Source organism: Heterocephalus glaber, unplaced genomic scaffold (assembly GCF_053883595.1).
Source record: "Heterocephalus glaber isolate CG9 unplaced genomic scaffold, H.glaber_assembly_v1.0 deba00001503, whole genome shotgun sequence".
Taxonomy (NCBI): Eukaryota; Metazoa; Chordata; class Mammalia; order Rodentia; family Bathyergidae; genus Heterocephalus; species Heterocephalus glaber.
In genome coordinates, this window is record NW_028258323.1 from 1,853,779 (window position 1) to 1,867,965 (window position 14,187).

At 47.8% G+C, this 14,187-nt stretch overlaps 1 long non-coding RNA gene across 1 annotated transcript; it reads left to right on the forward strand.

Annotated features, from left to right (window-relative positions):
• Positions 1-3: 3 nt before the first annotated feature.
• Positions 4-12,994, forward strand: LOC147825469 (uncharacterized). The gene is made up of 4 exons (XR_015440728.1): positions 4-141; positions 1,420-1,527; positions 9,691-9,769; positions 12,908-12,994. It is a non-coding gene; the product is annotated as an uncharacterized LOC147825469 (long non-coding RNA).
• The last annotated feature ends 1,193 nt before the right edge of the window (positions 12,995-14,187 follow it).

Below are 14,187 nucleotides of genomic sequence, written 5' to 3' on the forward strand. Positions count from 1 at the left end.
GAGGGCGTTTGCGTCACCCGGCCCCACAAAGGGTTTTGTGCTGCCACAGCTCCGCGCTCCCGCGGTGTCGCCAAGAGACCGAGGACGTGACTTGGGCACACGGCTGTGCATGGTGACCCTGGACCCTTGCGTTTCTCTCCAGTGAGTGAGGAGTTTCCCACGCTGAACCCAGGCCCTCGGGTAACAGCCAGCTGATGACTCAGGGGGAGCCACGTCTGACTACTGTCGCCTGGCCGGGAGCCCTGGAGTTGGGGGACTGGCTTGGAGGTCCAGTCTGCCACTCGTGACCACGATCTGGCGTCATCACGCCTGAGCCTCGGCTTCTATACACCAGGGTCACAGTCTGCATTTCAGGGTGGTGAGAATCCAAGATGATGTCCCTGCTGCGCGATCATTGTGACAGCTCTGAGACACCCTGGGATGCTGCTTATCTTTGCAGTTGGAGAAGGGCGGAGCTAAAAGGCCGAGGACCGGGCAATCTGGTAGTGAGGCCCAGGCGGGCCTGTGAGGGCCAATGCAGGAGCCATGGCTGGTCCCTCTCAGGTCTGGTGGAGCAGGACCCCAGGGCTGCCCACACCGGAAGGTGCCTTTTGTCCTGCCAGTGGCCAGCAGGGAGGACAGGTGGTTCCGCACACTTCTGCTCCAGCTCCGATGGTGAACGCAGAGTTTGTGTTTAGCATAAAGATGGGAGAAGCTGCTGTAATAGACTCTGACCTGGGTCCTGCTAAATGAATTAGCCTAGGATGAGGAGTAAAGCAAGAGTACACCCACAGGTACATGGAAGAAAGTATTGCGTGGCAGAAGTTTCACTTCTGTCTCACAAACACATGTACCCAGGCCTTATGGTTTCTATCCAGATGTCCCCCTAAAGCCTCACTGGGTCACATGTGGGGCTTTGTGGGGGTGTGACAGGATCATGGGATGTGATACTCAGCAGTAAATCAGTCCTCTGACGAGTTTATAGCTAAATGTGAGGTTGGGAGGAGGAGGTCAAGGGGGCGTGGCCTGGAGTGGTCTCTCCCCTCTCTGCTCTCGTGATTTTCTTCTTCTTGCCACCAGGCTATAAGCAGCCTCCCCTCTGCCATGGCCCTCTGCCATGCCACCAGCCGACTATGGACTGAAATCTCCACAAAGTGTCAACCAAAATAAACCTTTCCGCCTTTAAATTGTGAGTGTCAGCTATTTTGTCCCAGGGACAAGAAAAGTGACTAAGACACCATGCCTATGTGTGTGTTTGGTTTTTGTGTAAATACAGCTCCTATTTGGGTTTCAAAAGCAGAAAGGGGCTAGGTATAGCTGAGGGTAGGACACTTGCCTAGCATGCACAAGACCCTGGGTTCGATCCCCTGGAACTGCAAGGAAAAACATAAAAATGGTGAACAGTTGAACGCCACTGCCTTAGATCATTTCATTTTACAGATGAGAGCAGAGAGGAGCTGCTGAGAACACCAGATGGGCCGAAGGTGGAAGGCCTCTTGGAGCTGTGCCCAGCCTTCTTTCTTGATGAGGAAACCGAGCCCCACACAGGTGAGGCGATGGTCCAGGCCACACGGAAGGCAACAGGGCAGCTTACGATTTCTCTGCACAGGACCTGGCTTCCTGTGTGTGTGGCAGATCCCATGACTGGCTTCAGTTATTTTCCCTGTGACTCATTTTGGGCAAATATGGTGCAAGTTGCTGAGTCTAGCTTCTGAGATGAGGTCATTAAAGGTATCTTGGCCTCCTTTCTGCAGTCTCTCTTGGATCACTCTCCAGAGAGGGACCAGCAGGCACCTTGCAGGACCTTTGAGCTGTTGTGTGGAGAAAATCCTGAGCACAGGGATGAAAGTCTTTTGCCACTGTCTTGGCTACTTTTCTTGTTGCTAAGACAAAATACCTGACACACAAAATTAAAGGAGGAAAGGTTTATTTCACCTCAGTTTGTAGAGGTTTTGGTCCATTGTCACCTCCAAGGCAGTGTGGCAAGGCAGAGAGGCATCATCGCAGAGGAGAAACAAGTCATGACATGGCAGGAAGAAAGCAGCAAGCAGCAGCAAGCCTCCCTTTCCCTTTTGTTTTTTCCATACCGGAAATTGAACTCAGGACCTTTCACTTGCAAAGCAGAAGCAGCACCCTGAGCTAAATCCCTAGCCCCCTCCCTTTCCCTTTTATCCCATCCAGGCTACAAGCCTTTTTTGTGATGCCACTTGCACCCGGGGGGGGGGGGGGACTTCCCAATAACCACACCTAGAACTGCAACAAACCAATCAGTGGACTAAAACAGTACCACACAACCTCCATCCCGATATCACGCACCCTAGATCCAACCACCTCTACAAAGCCCCACCTCTGAGTGCATGAGGCTTTGGGGGGGACGCCTGGACACAAGCGCTCACAGCCACCCACCATGTGAGTGAGCATCCTGCAAACAGACCCAAGGTTCGTGAGACCTAAGGATAACTGCGGCCCCAGTGATGTCTGCAGGAAGCTTCAGGAGCCCCCTGGACCCGAACCACCCAGAAAGCAGAAGATAGAAGGTGCTCACTGCCTGACACCTCCAGCTTTGGGGGTAACAGTCACACAGCACTTACCACTAAATGTCTTATGGATAGAGGAATGATATAGAATAAAATGGCCCTGCTTCCATAATTGAGATTAATACTAAGGCAAAAATAAACAGTAAAACACACTTTTATAGGTACTTGCTATGCAGCCAGTGGTGCTAACTCTCCCCAGGACCACTCAAGACCCCTAAACCTGGTCTGCACAAGTAGATATGGTGCCCATCACCCCCCACAAGTATGCCCAAGGGGAAGTGACACTAACTACAAGGTGAAAGAGTGTCCCACAAAGATCTAGTTTCTCCCCATAATGACTAGTTCAGTATTTTCTTTCAAAAAATCTAATTCTTAGCTAGCGTGGTAGGTAGCACACACCTGTAATTCCAGCACTCAGAAGCCTGAGGCAGAAGGATCACATGAGTTCCAGGCCAGCCTGGGCTACATAGTGAGTTCAAAACCAACCTGAATTACAGAGCAAGACTCTGTCTCAAAATAACAAAACAAAAATAAATATATAATTAAATAAGTAAAAAGAGTTCAAGATGTAGCTCAGTGTGAAGTTACTGGGTTCAGTCCCCAGTATTTCAATAAATAAAATTAACTGGGCTGAAGATGTAGCTCAGTAATAGAGTAACTCCCAGCGGTTCAATTCCCAGTACCTCAAAAAAAATTAAATTCCTTCCAAAATTTTCTCCTCTCTCTGCCTCTCTCCTTCTCTGCCCATCCTCACTTCCACCTCTGACTCCATCTCCCCTGTGGAGCTCTCGTTGCTTTGCTCATGTCCTACACACATCTTTATAAGACTTCTCTTTTTCCTGGATACCTGAGTTATGGATCACTTTAATTGCTTAAGAGGGTGTTGCTGCCACCTAGTGTTGAAACTGAGGTACAAAGAGAAAAAGCAAAAGAGCTGTGGTAACACCTAATAAAATAATAATGAGAGATAACTTTATGTTTTGGGCACTGCCTAATGTATCTCAATGTATTTCCTAGGCATTGTCTCATGTAACTACCATAGTGTAAATGCTACAAGTAATTTCAGTGATGTGTTTGTAGAGAGGAAAACACAGGTACCTTAAAGCATGAATCACTTCCAACATCACAGGATTTAAACTCAGAATGACCTGATTCTGATTACTTTTCTTGTGGCTGAGACAAAATACCTGACACACAAAATTAAAGGAGGAGAGGTTTATTTCAGCTCAGTTTGTAGAGGTTTTGGTCCATTGTCACCTCCAAGGCAGTGTGGCAAGGCAGAGAGTCATCATCGCAGAGGAGAAACAGGTCAAGAGTAACTTGATTCCGATCCCTCCACCACACTACATACGCATCTCCCAGGGTGATAACTAGCTCAAGGTTTTAGGTTATCTATTTATAAAAAGAAAAATTGGAAACAGGGTCTCACTAAGTCACTAAGTTGCCCAGGCTGGGCTTGGATTTGAAGCCCTCCCTGCCCAGCCTCCTGAATGCTGGGATTACAGGATTACGTGGGTTACCATGCCAGCTTATATTTGTAAATATTTTTGCAAATACTCTTTCCCAACATTCTGGTAAGTCCTTATCATGTACATGTCTGGTCATTCTAATTTCAAGGAGCAATGTTTTATTTCATTTAGCTTAATGTGCATATCACAGACACAGCTTTCACTTTTTTTCATGGCTTTTCCCAAAGCTTTTCTAGTAATGATATCAACCCTTTAAGGTATAATAATAAACAATATAAGTGCAAAAACTTTAAAACCCATGAACAGCAGTGCTGAACGCCCCAGCTGTCCTAGCCCCCTCTTGCCCTCTGGCGTCTCAGGCTCCTCCCGCTGTTCCCTGTCCCTTTCCCTCCAGTCTGTGGACCCTGCCGGAGCCCCTTCCCCTCACTGGACCCCAGTGCAGTCACTGCAGAGCTCTCGCCTCTCTGTGGATTCATCCCAGACTTGCTTCTTGAGGCAACCGTGGCTTCTCTCCTGAACTTATATCTAGCGTATCCATCAGCTCAAGGAACTGACTGTCCTGCCACCAGGGCCTCCTCCTCCATCTCTGCTGTGTCCTGGAAAGGACAGCAGCCATCACACATCCATCCCTGACAGGTCAGGAGGGAGGAAACAGCGGTTTCCCAGGCAGTGGAAGAAGAGTCTGGAGGCCACAGGGTGATGGCCGTGACTGCACAGCCAGCTGCACAGCCGCTCTGGGCTCAGAGCAGGGTCCCCTGAGTTCCCGGGCATCCTTGCAGTGACGTGGCCCCACCTGCCCTCTGTGGCACAGACAGTGGCTTCCTCTGCCGTGACCGTGTGAAATCACAGGCTCCCGGTGCCCTGTTCTGTGGGAGGCCAAGTGACCCAGAGCCCACTGTCTGTGAGCAGGGCACATGGCCTGCAGCCCAGGGTTCGCTCTGGATCACAATCAGCAGAGGCAAGGGTACCCCTAAACTCACAGCTACCCAGAGCCTGGATGACTGGACTGGGCTTCTCCCAAGGGCAAGCCCGAGGCATCAGGTTCAAGGAAAGGAAAACAGGCCTGTCTCTTTGTTGCTGCCACTGTTGTTGTTATTGTTTTGTTGTTTTGAGACAACATCTTGCTATGGTGGCCTTGAACTTATTCTGTTCCCCAGGCTGGCCTTGAGCTCACAGTGGTCCTCCTGCCTCAGCGTTTCGGCCCTGGACAAAGCTCTGGCCAAGGAGACATAAGAGAGGGCAGCTGGGTGCCTCTGGGAAATACGTTATTTCCTGTGCGTTGGAGACACATGAGGAGAATGCTCTTTTTTGTGTGTTTAGTTTGGTTTGGGGGTTTTGTTATTGTTGTTGTTTTGGTTTGGTTATTTGTTTGTCTGGTTTTATGTTTGTTTGTTTTGTTTTTTTGAGGCAGAGTCTCTCTTTGTAGTTCGGCTGGCCCTGAACTCTCTAGTCCAGGCTGGCCTTGAACTTGAAGCGACCCTCCTGCCTCAGCTTCCCCAGTGCTGGGATTACAGGTGTGAGCTACCACACCCGGCTTGAACTCAGAGTGATCCTCCTGCCTCAGCCTCCTGAGTGCTGGGATGAGAGAAGAGTGCCACCATGCCCAATAAGGAGGTTGTGCAAGGCCACAGCCTGTGCAAGGAGAAGCAGCAAGGTGAAAAGGCCCCAGCAAGGAACGCTGAGGGGAGGAGTTAAAGATGTCAGCATCAGAGTGAATGTGCACGCCTGTCATCCAGCTGCTCAGGAGACTGAGGCCGGAGGATAGAAAGTTCCAGGCCAGCTTCGGCAATTTAGAGAGGCTTGTCTCAAAATAAAACATAAGAAGGGCTAGGCATGTAGCTGAGCAATGGAGTGCCCCTGGGTTTGAGCTGCATTACCACGCGCACGCACGCGCGTACACACACACGCACGCACACACACAGATTCATAAAATGGTCGCCCACCCATCACCGAATGGCAGGCACCATCACCAAGTTTCTAAAACCCGTTTCCTCTCTCACTTTCCCCATAAATACTGAGTAACTTTTTAAAATGAATTGATTCCTGCCCGACCAAAGGGAGCCGCGCAGGGCCCCCTGCTGCCGCGACCCCACGGGTCTGCACCGACCCCGCCCTGGCGCCGGATGCCCAGGCCCCTGCGAGGGGCGAGGAAAAGTCGGGGTTGAAGGCCCGCTGCGCGGCAGGGGCCCCAGTCCCTGAAGAATTGGCGGAATTTAGCACCGGATTTTGCTGTTTGTGATCTTCTGCTCCCCACCCTCGATGTACGCCACACCCGCGATTTACCTCGAAAATCTGAACTTGGATTAATCCATAAATGAGTGGTGGCTTGGCTCCAAGTAAGAGCACAGTGTATGTGTCCAACTTGGCCTTCTCCCTGACAAATAACGACTTATACCGGATATTTTCCAAGTATGGCAAAGTTGTAAAGATTACTATAATGGAAGGCAAAGATACGAGGAAGAGTAAAAGGGTTGCATTTGTATTATTTTTGGATAAAGACTCTGCACAAAACTGCACCAGAGCCATAAACAACAAACAGTTGTTTGGTAGAGTGATAAAGGCAAGCATTGCTATTGACAATGGGAGAGCAGCTGAATTCATCCGAAGGCCAAAGTACTTTGATAAATCCAAGTGTTATGAATGTGGGGAAAGTGGACACTTAGTTATGCCTGTCCAAAAAACATGCTCGGAGAACGTGAGCCTCCAAAGAAGAAAGAAGAAAAAGAAAATTGCCAAACCGGAAGAAATTGAGGACGTAGCAGAAAGTGAAGACGAAGGGGAAGACCCCGCTCTCGACAGTCTCAGCCAAGCCATCGCCTCCCAGCAAGCCAAGATTGAAGAACAGAACCAATGGAAACCCAGTGCAGCAGGCCCCTCAACATCGGAGGATTCACATGGCGCCCGAGGATAAAGAAGAGCACTTACTTCAGTGATGAGGAAGAATTTAGTGATTAGAGTTGTATAATGTAGCTGTCAGGAAAATAAAAACCATCTGAGGTACAAATTATTTGCCTGTAGGAACATTTAATATCAAATATTTTTTAACCATAAAATAGTGCATAAAAAATACAAAATAATTTTTAAAAACAAAAAAATAAAAAATAAAATGCATTGATTCCTTATGTCATTTTAACTTCATAAAAAATTAAATATCTAGCCAGGCGTGGTGGTGCATGCCTGTAATCCTAGCACTCAGGAGGCTGAAGCAGGAGGATTGCTGTGAGTTGGAGGCCAGCCTGGGCTACATAGTGAGACCCAGTCTCAAAAAACAAAATGAAAAAATTAAACATGTGTATGTATCACCAGAAAGATGAATTTTAAAGTTTTCCTCTACTGTACCGTAAGATTTCAGGCTGAGCTCTGAATCACTATAGCTGAAAGGCATGGGCTCTGTCTCCCCACCCTCCATAATCAAAAGGTCACCAGTGTGGTGAGCGCTTCCTGGGAGGGCCTTCTGGGCTAGAGCTCTGCCTGTGTCTGGACAGTGGCAGGACACAGTTCCCAGGTGCTGCCCTTGAAGAAGGGGAACTTGGGTCTGAAGGCAGAAGCTGGGGAACCAACAGCCCCCCAGCGGTTGGCACAGGAGGACAGAGCAGACTTGCAGCCTAGGAAGAAGTGCTAGATGCAGAACGGGGACCATATGGACCTGTGGACCTCATGTGTGTCCCTCCCTCCATGGGCACCCAGCCTCTCTGTGTCTCCTGCATGGCTCAGATCCCATCTATCCACCAGTCCTATATGACTGTCTCTGTCCAGCCTGAAGGGGGTCTGGGAACCCTAACCCTGGCCCACGGCTGTGGCCATTTAGGATGGTCCCTGAGTTTTCCAGGTCCGAGCTATCTCATTTGCTGTTAGTCTTACTTTCCTATCAGATTCAGATTTGGGACATACGGAATGCTCTGCTCAGATGTTTAAGTGCTCAACGAGGATTGGAGGGAAATGAGGCAGCTGTGAACCAAACACCGCCTCTCCCTTTAGACATGTCCTTGCTCCTCGGATGCCCTGCCAGGTGTAGCACAATCACAGCTGGCGAAAAGGGAGACAGGAGGAGACCTGAGCCTCCTGAGAAAGCCACAAGTTCCAAGGGTTCCTAATCTGAGTCCAGAAGAACTGCTCATGACTCTTTAAGGTAATTTGCTTAAAAATAACAGAATTTAGCCAGGTGCACGCCTTTCATCTCAGCACTCAAGGAGGCTGAAGCAGGAGGATTGGGAATTTAGCATAGTAGCCAGATCTGTCTCAAAATAAAATATAAAAAGAAGAGGGGAAGGCAGGGGATTTAGCAGAGTGGTGCCACTGCCTACCTTGCAGGTGCAAAGTCCTGAGTTTGATCCCCGGTACCAAAAAAAAAAAAAAAAAAAAAAAAAAAGAGGAGGGGACCTTGCTGGGGATATAGCTCAGCAAGAAGGCCTTGGGTCCAATTATCAGTACTGAACAAAAAAACAAAACAAAACCCTAATTTTGAACTAAAGTCATTCATTTGCCTTATTATTTAGGCTTTTGTATCTGTTTAAAAGATGTTCCTGCTGGGCATGGTGGCACATGCCTGAAATCCCAGCACTCGGGAGGCTGAGGCAGGAGGATTGCCATGAGTTCAAGGGCAGCCTGGGCTACATAGTGAGACCCTGTCTCAAAATAACAGCAACAAGTTCAATAACAACAATAACACTACTTACATCGTAGTGGTGTTATAAGTGATCCTGGATGATCCAAACATATGGAAGGAAGTGCCTATGTATGCTCAAGTGTGACGGGAGCACTCATGGATTTGCTGCTGGGTGGGGAAATTTAATATATAGTATAACTATATGGTATAATATACGGCTTGAGATTTGTCTGCTTGGTTTTTTAAAAAATATTTATTAGTCTACTCAAGTTTTGTGTTTCTTAATTATTCTGGCAGTTTGTGTTTTCTCTGGGGGTTTGCCCATTTCATTTAGATTTTAGATTTATTTACATTTATTATTCATGAGGTGGACGCTGTGGTTTCTGAGAGGCCGTGGCTAATTCCTCCTTTTCCACATTGTCATTTATTTGCATATTCTCTTCTCTTCTCTCATAGTAATATCGCCGGAGGTTTGCCTTTCTTACCTAGTGCTTTATTATTATTTCCTATCTTTTTTTAAATGTTGCTTTTATTTCTTTCCTGTATCTTAAACTTTCAGTATTTATCTTTTTTTTTCTTTTATTTTGGTACCAGGGATCAAACTCGGGACCTTGCGATTTTGAGGCAAGTGCTGAAACCACTGAGCTAAATCACTGGCCCTAGTATTTATCTATTTTGTGGTACCAGGGCTCAAACACAGAAGCACCTTCCTGTATTTTTACTCTTTGTTCCTTTCTTGTTTCTTCGGTTATGACTTTTATTCAAGTGTCATAGTTAAATGATTTGCTTCTTTCTTTTAAAACCAACTTGTAAGGGCTGGGGATTTAGCTCAGTGGTTCTGCTGCCTGCTGCCCAAGCATGAGGAGCCGAGTTCGATCCCCGGTACCAAAATAAAAGAAAAAAAAATAAAATAAAAATAAAACCAACTTGTGTCTGAATAAATGTATGTAAATTATAATTTTTTTCTCTAAGAACTGCTTTAGCTATACCCACATGTTTCTACACATAGTATTTTCATCATTATGATTAATCTTTAAGTCTCTAAGTATTAATTTACTTTATACTTTCCTTTTTTCTAATACTTTTTTTTCTAATACAGAGTCTCACTATGTAGCCCAGGCTGGCCTTGAACTCGAAGTGATCCTCCTGCCTCAGCCTCCCAGGTGATGGGATTACAGGTGAGTGCCAATATACCCAGCTCTTTTTTTTCCCTCCCCTCAGTACCAGGAATCTAACTCAGGACCTTGGGGTTGCCAGATAGGTGTGGTGCTGCTGAGCTACATTCCCAGCCCTCTTTTACTTTTTTAAAGACAAAGTCTCATTCTGTAGTTCAGGCTGTCCTTGAACTCGGTGTGATCTTCCTCCCTCAGCCTCTCCAAGGGCTGGGATTTCAGGCCTGGACCACCAGCCCCAACTCATTTTAGCTTCTTTTTTTTTTTTGATAGTGGGAATCAAACTCAGGACCTTTTGCTTGCAAGGCAGGCATTGGAACCACTGCGCTAAATCCCCAGCCCTCATTTTAGCTTCTTGAAGAAATCGCCTCTGCAGCCCATGCTCTCCCCTTACAGTGTCCTCAAAGTCAGGTCCACAGCTGCCCCTTGGGCCCCCTTCACCTCTCACTCTGGCGAGGGGCTCTTATTTTCTGGTCAACATTCTTCCTCTTTTTCTGGTGTATTCCCTCATTTCGGAGATGCTTTGGCTTCCTTTTTAACATAAAGTTTATTTAGTCATTTTAACCTAATTTCAACATGAAACAGCATGGATCCTTTTGTAGTTAAAGTTTCACTGCTTTGCGATATACTTAGACAGAGCTCTGCTCAGAAGTGACCCTGGGGGACCAGGTCAAGGAAGTTCTTCTGTTGTGATTGCCTGTGCCCCAGTGCAATGGTGTCCTCCTGAGGCCCCTGTCCCCCCAGAACCTGTGACTGTGGACTTACCTGGAAATGGCATCTCTGCAGAGGTGTGAGATGCTGTCATGGTGGGTGTGTGGCCTTACTCCTATGGCTGACAGTCTTCCCGGAAGAGGGACATCTGAACACAGATGTGAAGGAGAATGCCACATGGGGTGGAGGCCGGGCTTGGGCTCGCATGTCCTCAAACCATGGAGTGCCAAGGACGGTCAATGGGCTAGGAAGAAGCAAGGAACCGAACCGAACCGTCCTCCCCAGGGCCTTGGGAGGGAGCCAGGCTTCCTGGTGGTGATTCACACTCAGACGGCTCTGCTGTCTCCGCCCCCTTGTTGGTGGAGCCCTGGGATGTCATGCATCCACCCTGTCTACGTGAGAGGGCAGAAGTCTGTTCCTCTACTGAGTCACAGGCTGGTGCAAATCTGTCAGGGAGTCAGGAAAGGAGGAAACCACACAATGGGGAGGCACAGGGCAGAGGCCCATCTGTGGGCCTTTCTTGGAATGACTCTGACTGCGAATACTCATGCCTCTGTGAATGCTCCTCAAAGAAGAGGCACTGTGAAGGACGCCTTAGGAACCAAGGGGACATGGTGACATGCTTTTCCCAGAGCATTTACTCAGTGGACCCATAGATCGTGATGGCTGGGTGGAGACCAGGCATGGGTTCAATGGTGTAAACCTCTTACCATGGCTGACCAGCTGGTGCCACTGCTGGGTCCTTACCTGGCAACAGCAGACCCCAGGACAGGCCCCCTGAGATGGGCCATGGCTCACAAACATCAACTAGTCCTGGGCTGATGCATCCATGCTCAGCTAAGAGAAAGTTAATCCTCACTGGGAGAGGGCATTGTAGATGCTTTCTCTTCTTGTGATAATTCCACCAGGTGTGCATGGCCTCACAGAATACCTTACTCAACTTCCTGACCTGCCACACAGCTCTCCTTCTGACCAAGGGCCCCATTTCATAGAAGTAGGGATGCAGCAATGAATTTGTGCCTGGAGTCTTTAGCTACCCCATCAGCTAGAAATAGTAACCTAGCTCCAAGGCAGAATTGCCTATTTCTGCTAGGGATTTAGCTCAGTGGTGCCATGCCTCCCTGGCAAGCGCAAGGTCCTGAGTTTGATCCCCTGAACTGGAAAAAAAAAAAAAAGAATTGCCTATTTTATTCTTTTTTTTTTTTTTTTTTTTTTTGGTACTGGGGATCGAACTCAGGTCCTTGCACTTGCAAGGCAGGCGGCGGATCCTATTTTGTTCTTTCAGGCTATTGGAATGAAATGCTGTAGACTGAGAGGCTTGTATTTTTTTTTTTTTTTTTTTGGTTCTGGGGATCGAACTTAGGACCTTTCGCTTGCCAGGCAGGTGCAGTGCCACTGAGCTAAATCCTTGGCCCAAGGCTTGTAAGCAACAGAAATTTACTTCACTTACTCCTGGGAGCTGGGCACCCACGATCAAGGTGCCATTGGATCTGGCAGGCAGAGAACTCTCTGCCCTTCCCAGACAGCCTTCCTTTCACTTTGACTTCACGTGGTATAAGGGCAAGTGACTTCTCCCGATCCTCCCTTATTTACAAGACACTAATCCCATTCATGAGGGCCCTACATCCACAAACAAGTTCTCTCCTAAAGGCACCACTTCCAAAAACCATGGAGACAGTTGGGGGTGGTGGCAAATGGTGGGGTTGACAAGCCAGCCTCCTGGTGCTATGACTGTGATCTTTGTAGCTGGGGCATGTTCCACAGACTTGTCATGAGACCCAGTGAAACCCTAGAGCAGAATGTTTGCATAAAATGAGAAACTGTTACCAAGAAAGAAACCTAAATAAGGCCTCTACCCTCACTTTCTCATAGTCAACTTAAAAATCACTCATTTGGGGCCAGGGATGTAGCTCAGAGGCACCATGCCTCCCTGGCAAGTGCAAGGTCCTAAGCTCGATCCCTGGTACCCCCCCCCCAATCACTCATTTTGGAGGTTGCACAACTGATGGTTAGTTCCCCACCAGCTTCACTGTGGATAGCACCTCTGATACGTGGGCCATGGTGACAGTTACTTCCCAGGGACCTAAAGGCCACTTGTGCTGAGAACACTGACTCTTCCTTTGGGGCTACAGATGCCTGGGGCTGACTGAAGTGGGGTGGAAAATTCAGTGTGGAGTACCACTTCTGCCTGTACTCAAAGCCCAGGCATCTGAGGACATTTAAGGTCACAACCCTGCTCTCAGACATGCGCATAACAAGGCCACCGTTATCTAAGAATGACTTAACATACTTAACCATGTATGTGTGACATGGACAAGGTCCTGCAGTAGGTGTTTAGTCTCTCCATGTCTCAGTCCACTGATAAGACACTATAACTCTGTGAACTAGTGAACGCTGTAACCTTTCAATAGTTGTGTTTGCTGTGTTTTCCAGGTACCTGTAACTGCTATTTTGCTGAAGGAATAAAGACATGCAGCTCTTGAGCTCTGGAGCTGCAGCTCCAGCTCTGCTCTGCTCTGATGCTGATGATTGTCTCTCTGTGTGTTGTTCTTCACTAGGGAATTAATTAATTAACTCATTCACAGAACAAAGGACTATATGGACTAAACACACCCCCACCCCCACCCCCCACCGTCATGCCTTCACAGTTGGCATGGTCTGGCAGGATGCCTTCACGCTGGGCACCTCTGTTTTCACATTGTGTCTGCCCCCTTTGCTGTCTTCACCCTTGACTCAGATTCTGCTGAGCTCTACACAGAGACAGGTTGATCATCTCAGAAGTGTCTTGTCCAAGCCTACAACTCAGGGAGGGCTTGGCCCATTGCCTGTTACAGCTGTGATTCTGCTAACTGACCCTTGGGCTCTTTCAGTAGCTCAAGAATTTAAGTTCTTCAGCCCCATTCTAAAGCCAGGACATTTATGAAAAAGATGTCAGCAGCTGTAGGAGTAACTCAGTAGTTCCTCAGCAAAGCTGACCACCTGGCCTTGGCCACCAAGTACAAGGCTAGGGTATTCTGTAGATGGTGGTGCTAGATACAGGACAATGTGACAGTTTCTAGATTTCTAGAACAAGTTGACTGTGACTACCCAGTGGTCCAAGCCCATCTCAAGAAGAAATGTCTTTCAAAACCATGCTCCTGGCCAAGGAAAATGACCAGATTTTTGTTTTGTTTTGTTTTTGTTTTTTGAGACAGTGTCTTGCTGTGTAGTTCAGGGTGGCCTTGAACTCACTATATAGCCCAGACTGGTCTTGAACTCACAGCAATCCTCCTGTCTCTGCCTCCCAAGTGCTGGGAGTGCGCCACCACACCCAGATCAAACAACCAAACTTTAACCCATCCCACAGATCAACAAAAACCTGCTGCTCAATTTGTTCTGTGGAGAGCAATTTGGTCACACTCTCAGCTTCATGCTTTGTCCTTCCAGACAAAGCCCCAAAGTGGCTAAAGACCTGCACTCCCTACAGAAAGCGGTGCCTGTGCAAGAGTTTGCACACTTGCAATATCTGGCCCAGCTTCATTTCTACCATCTCTGTGTGAAAAGATTCCATTATCTGGCATCACTATTACCTTGGGGATAAAGATTCTAACAGATAAATGTGAGAGAGTGTCTTAATCCCTTTCCTCACAGCTGAGACACAGTTCCTGACACAATTTAAAGGAGGAAAGGTTTATTTTGGCTCACAGTTTAGTCCACAGTCAGCCAACTCCAAG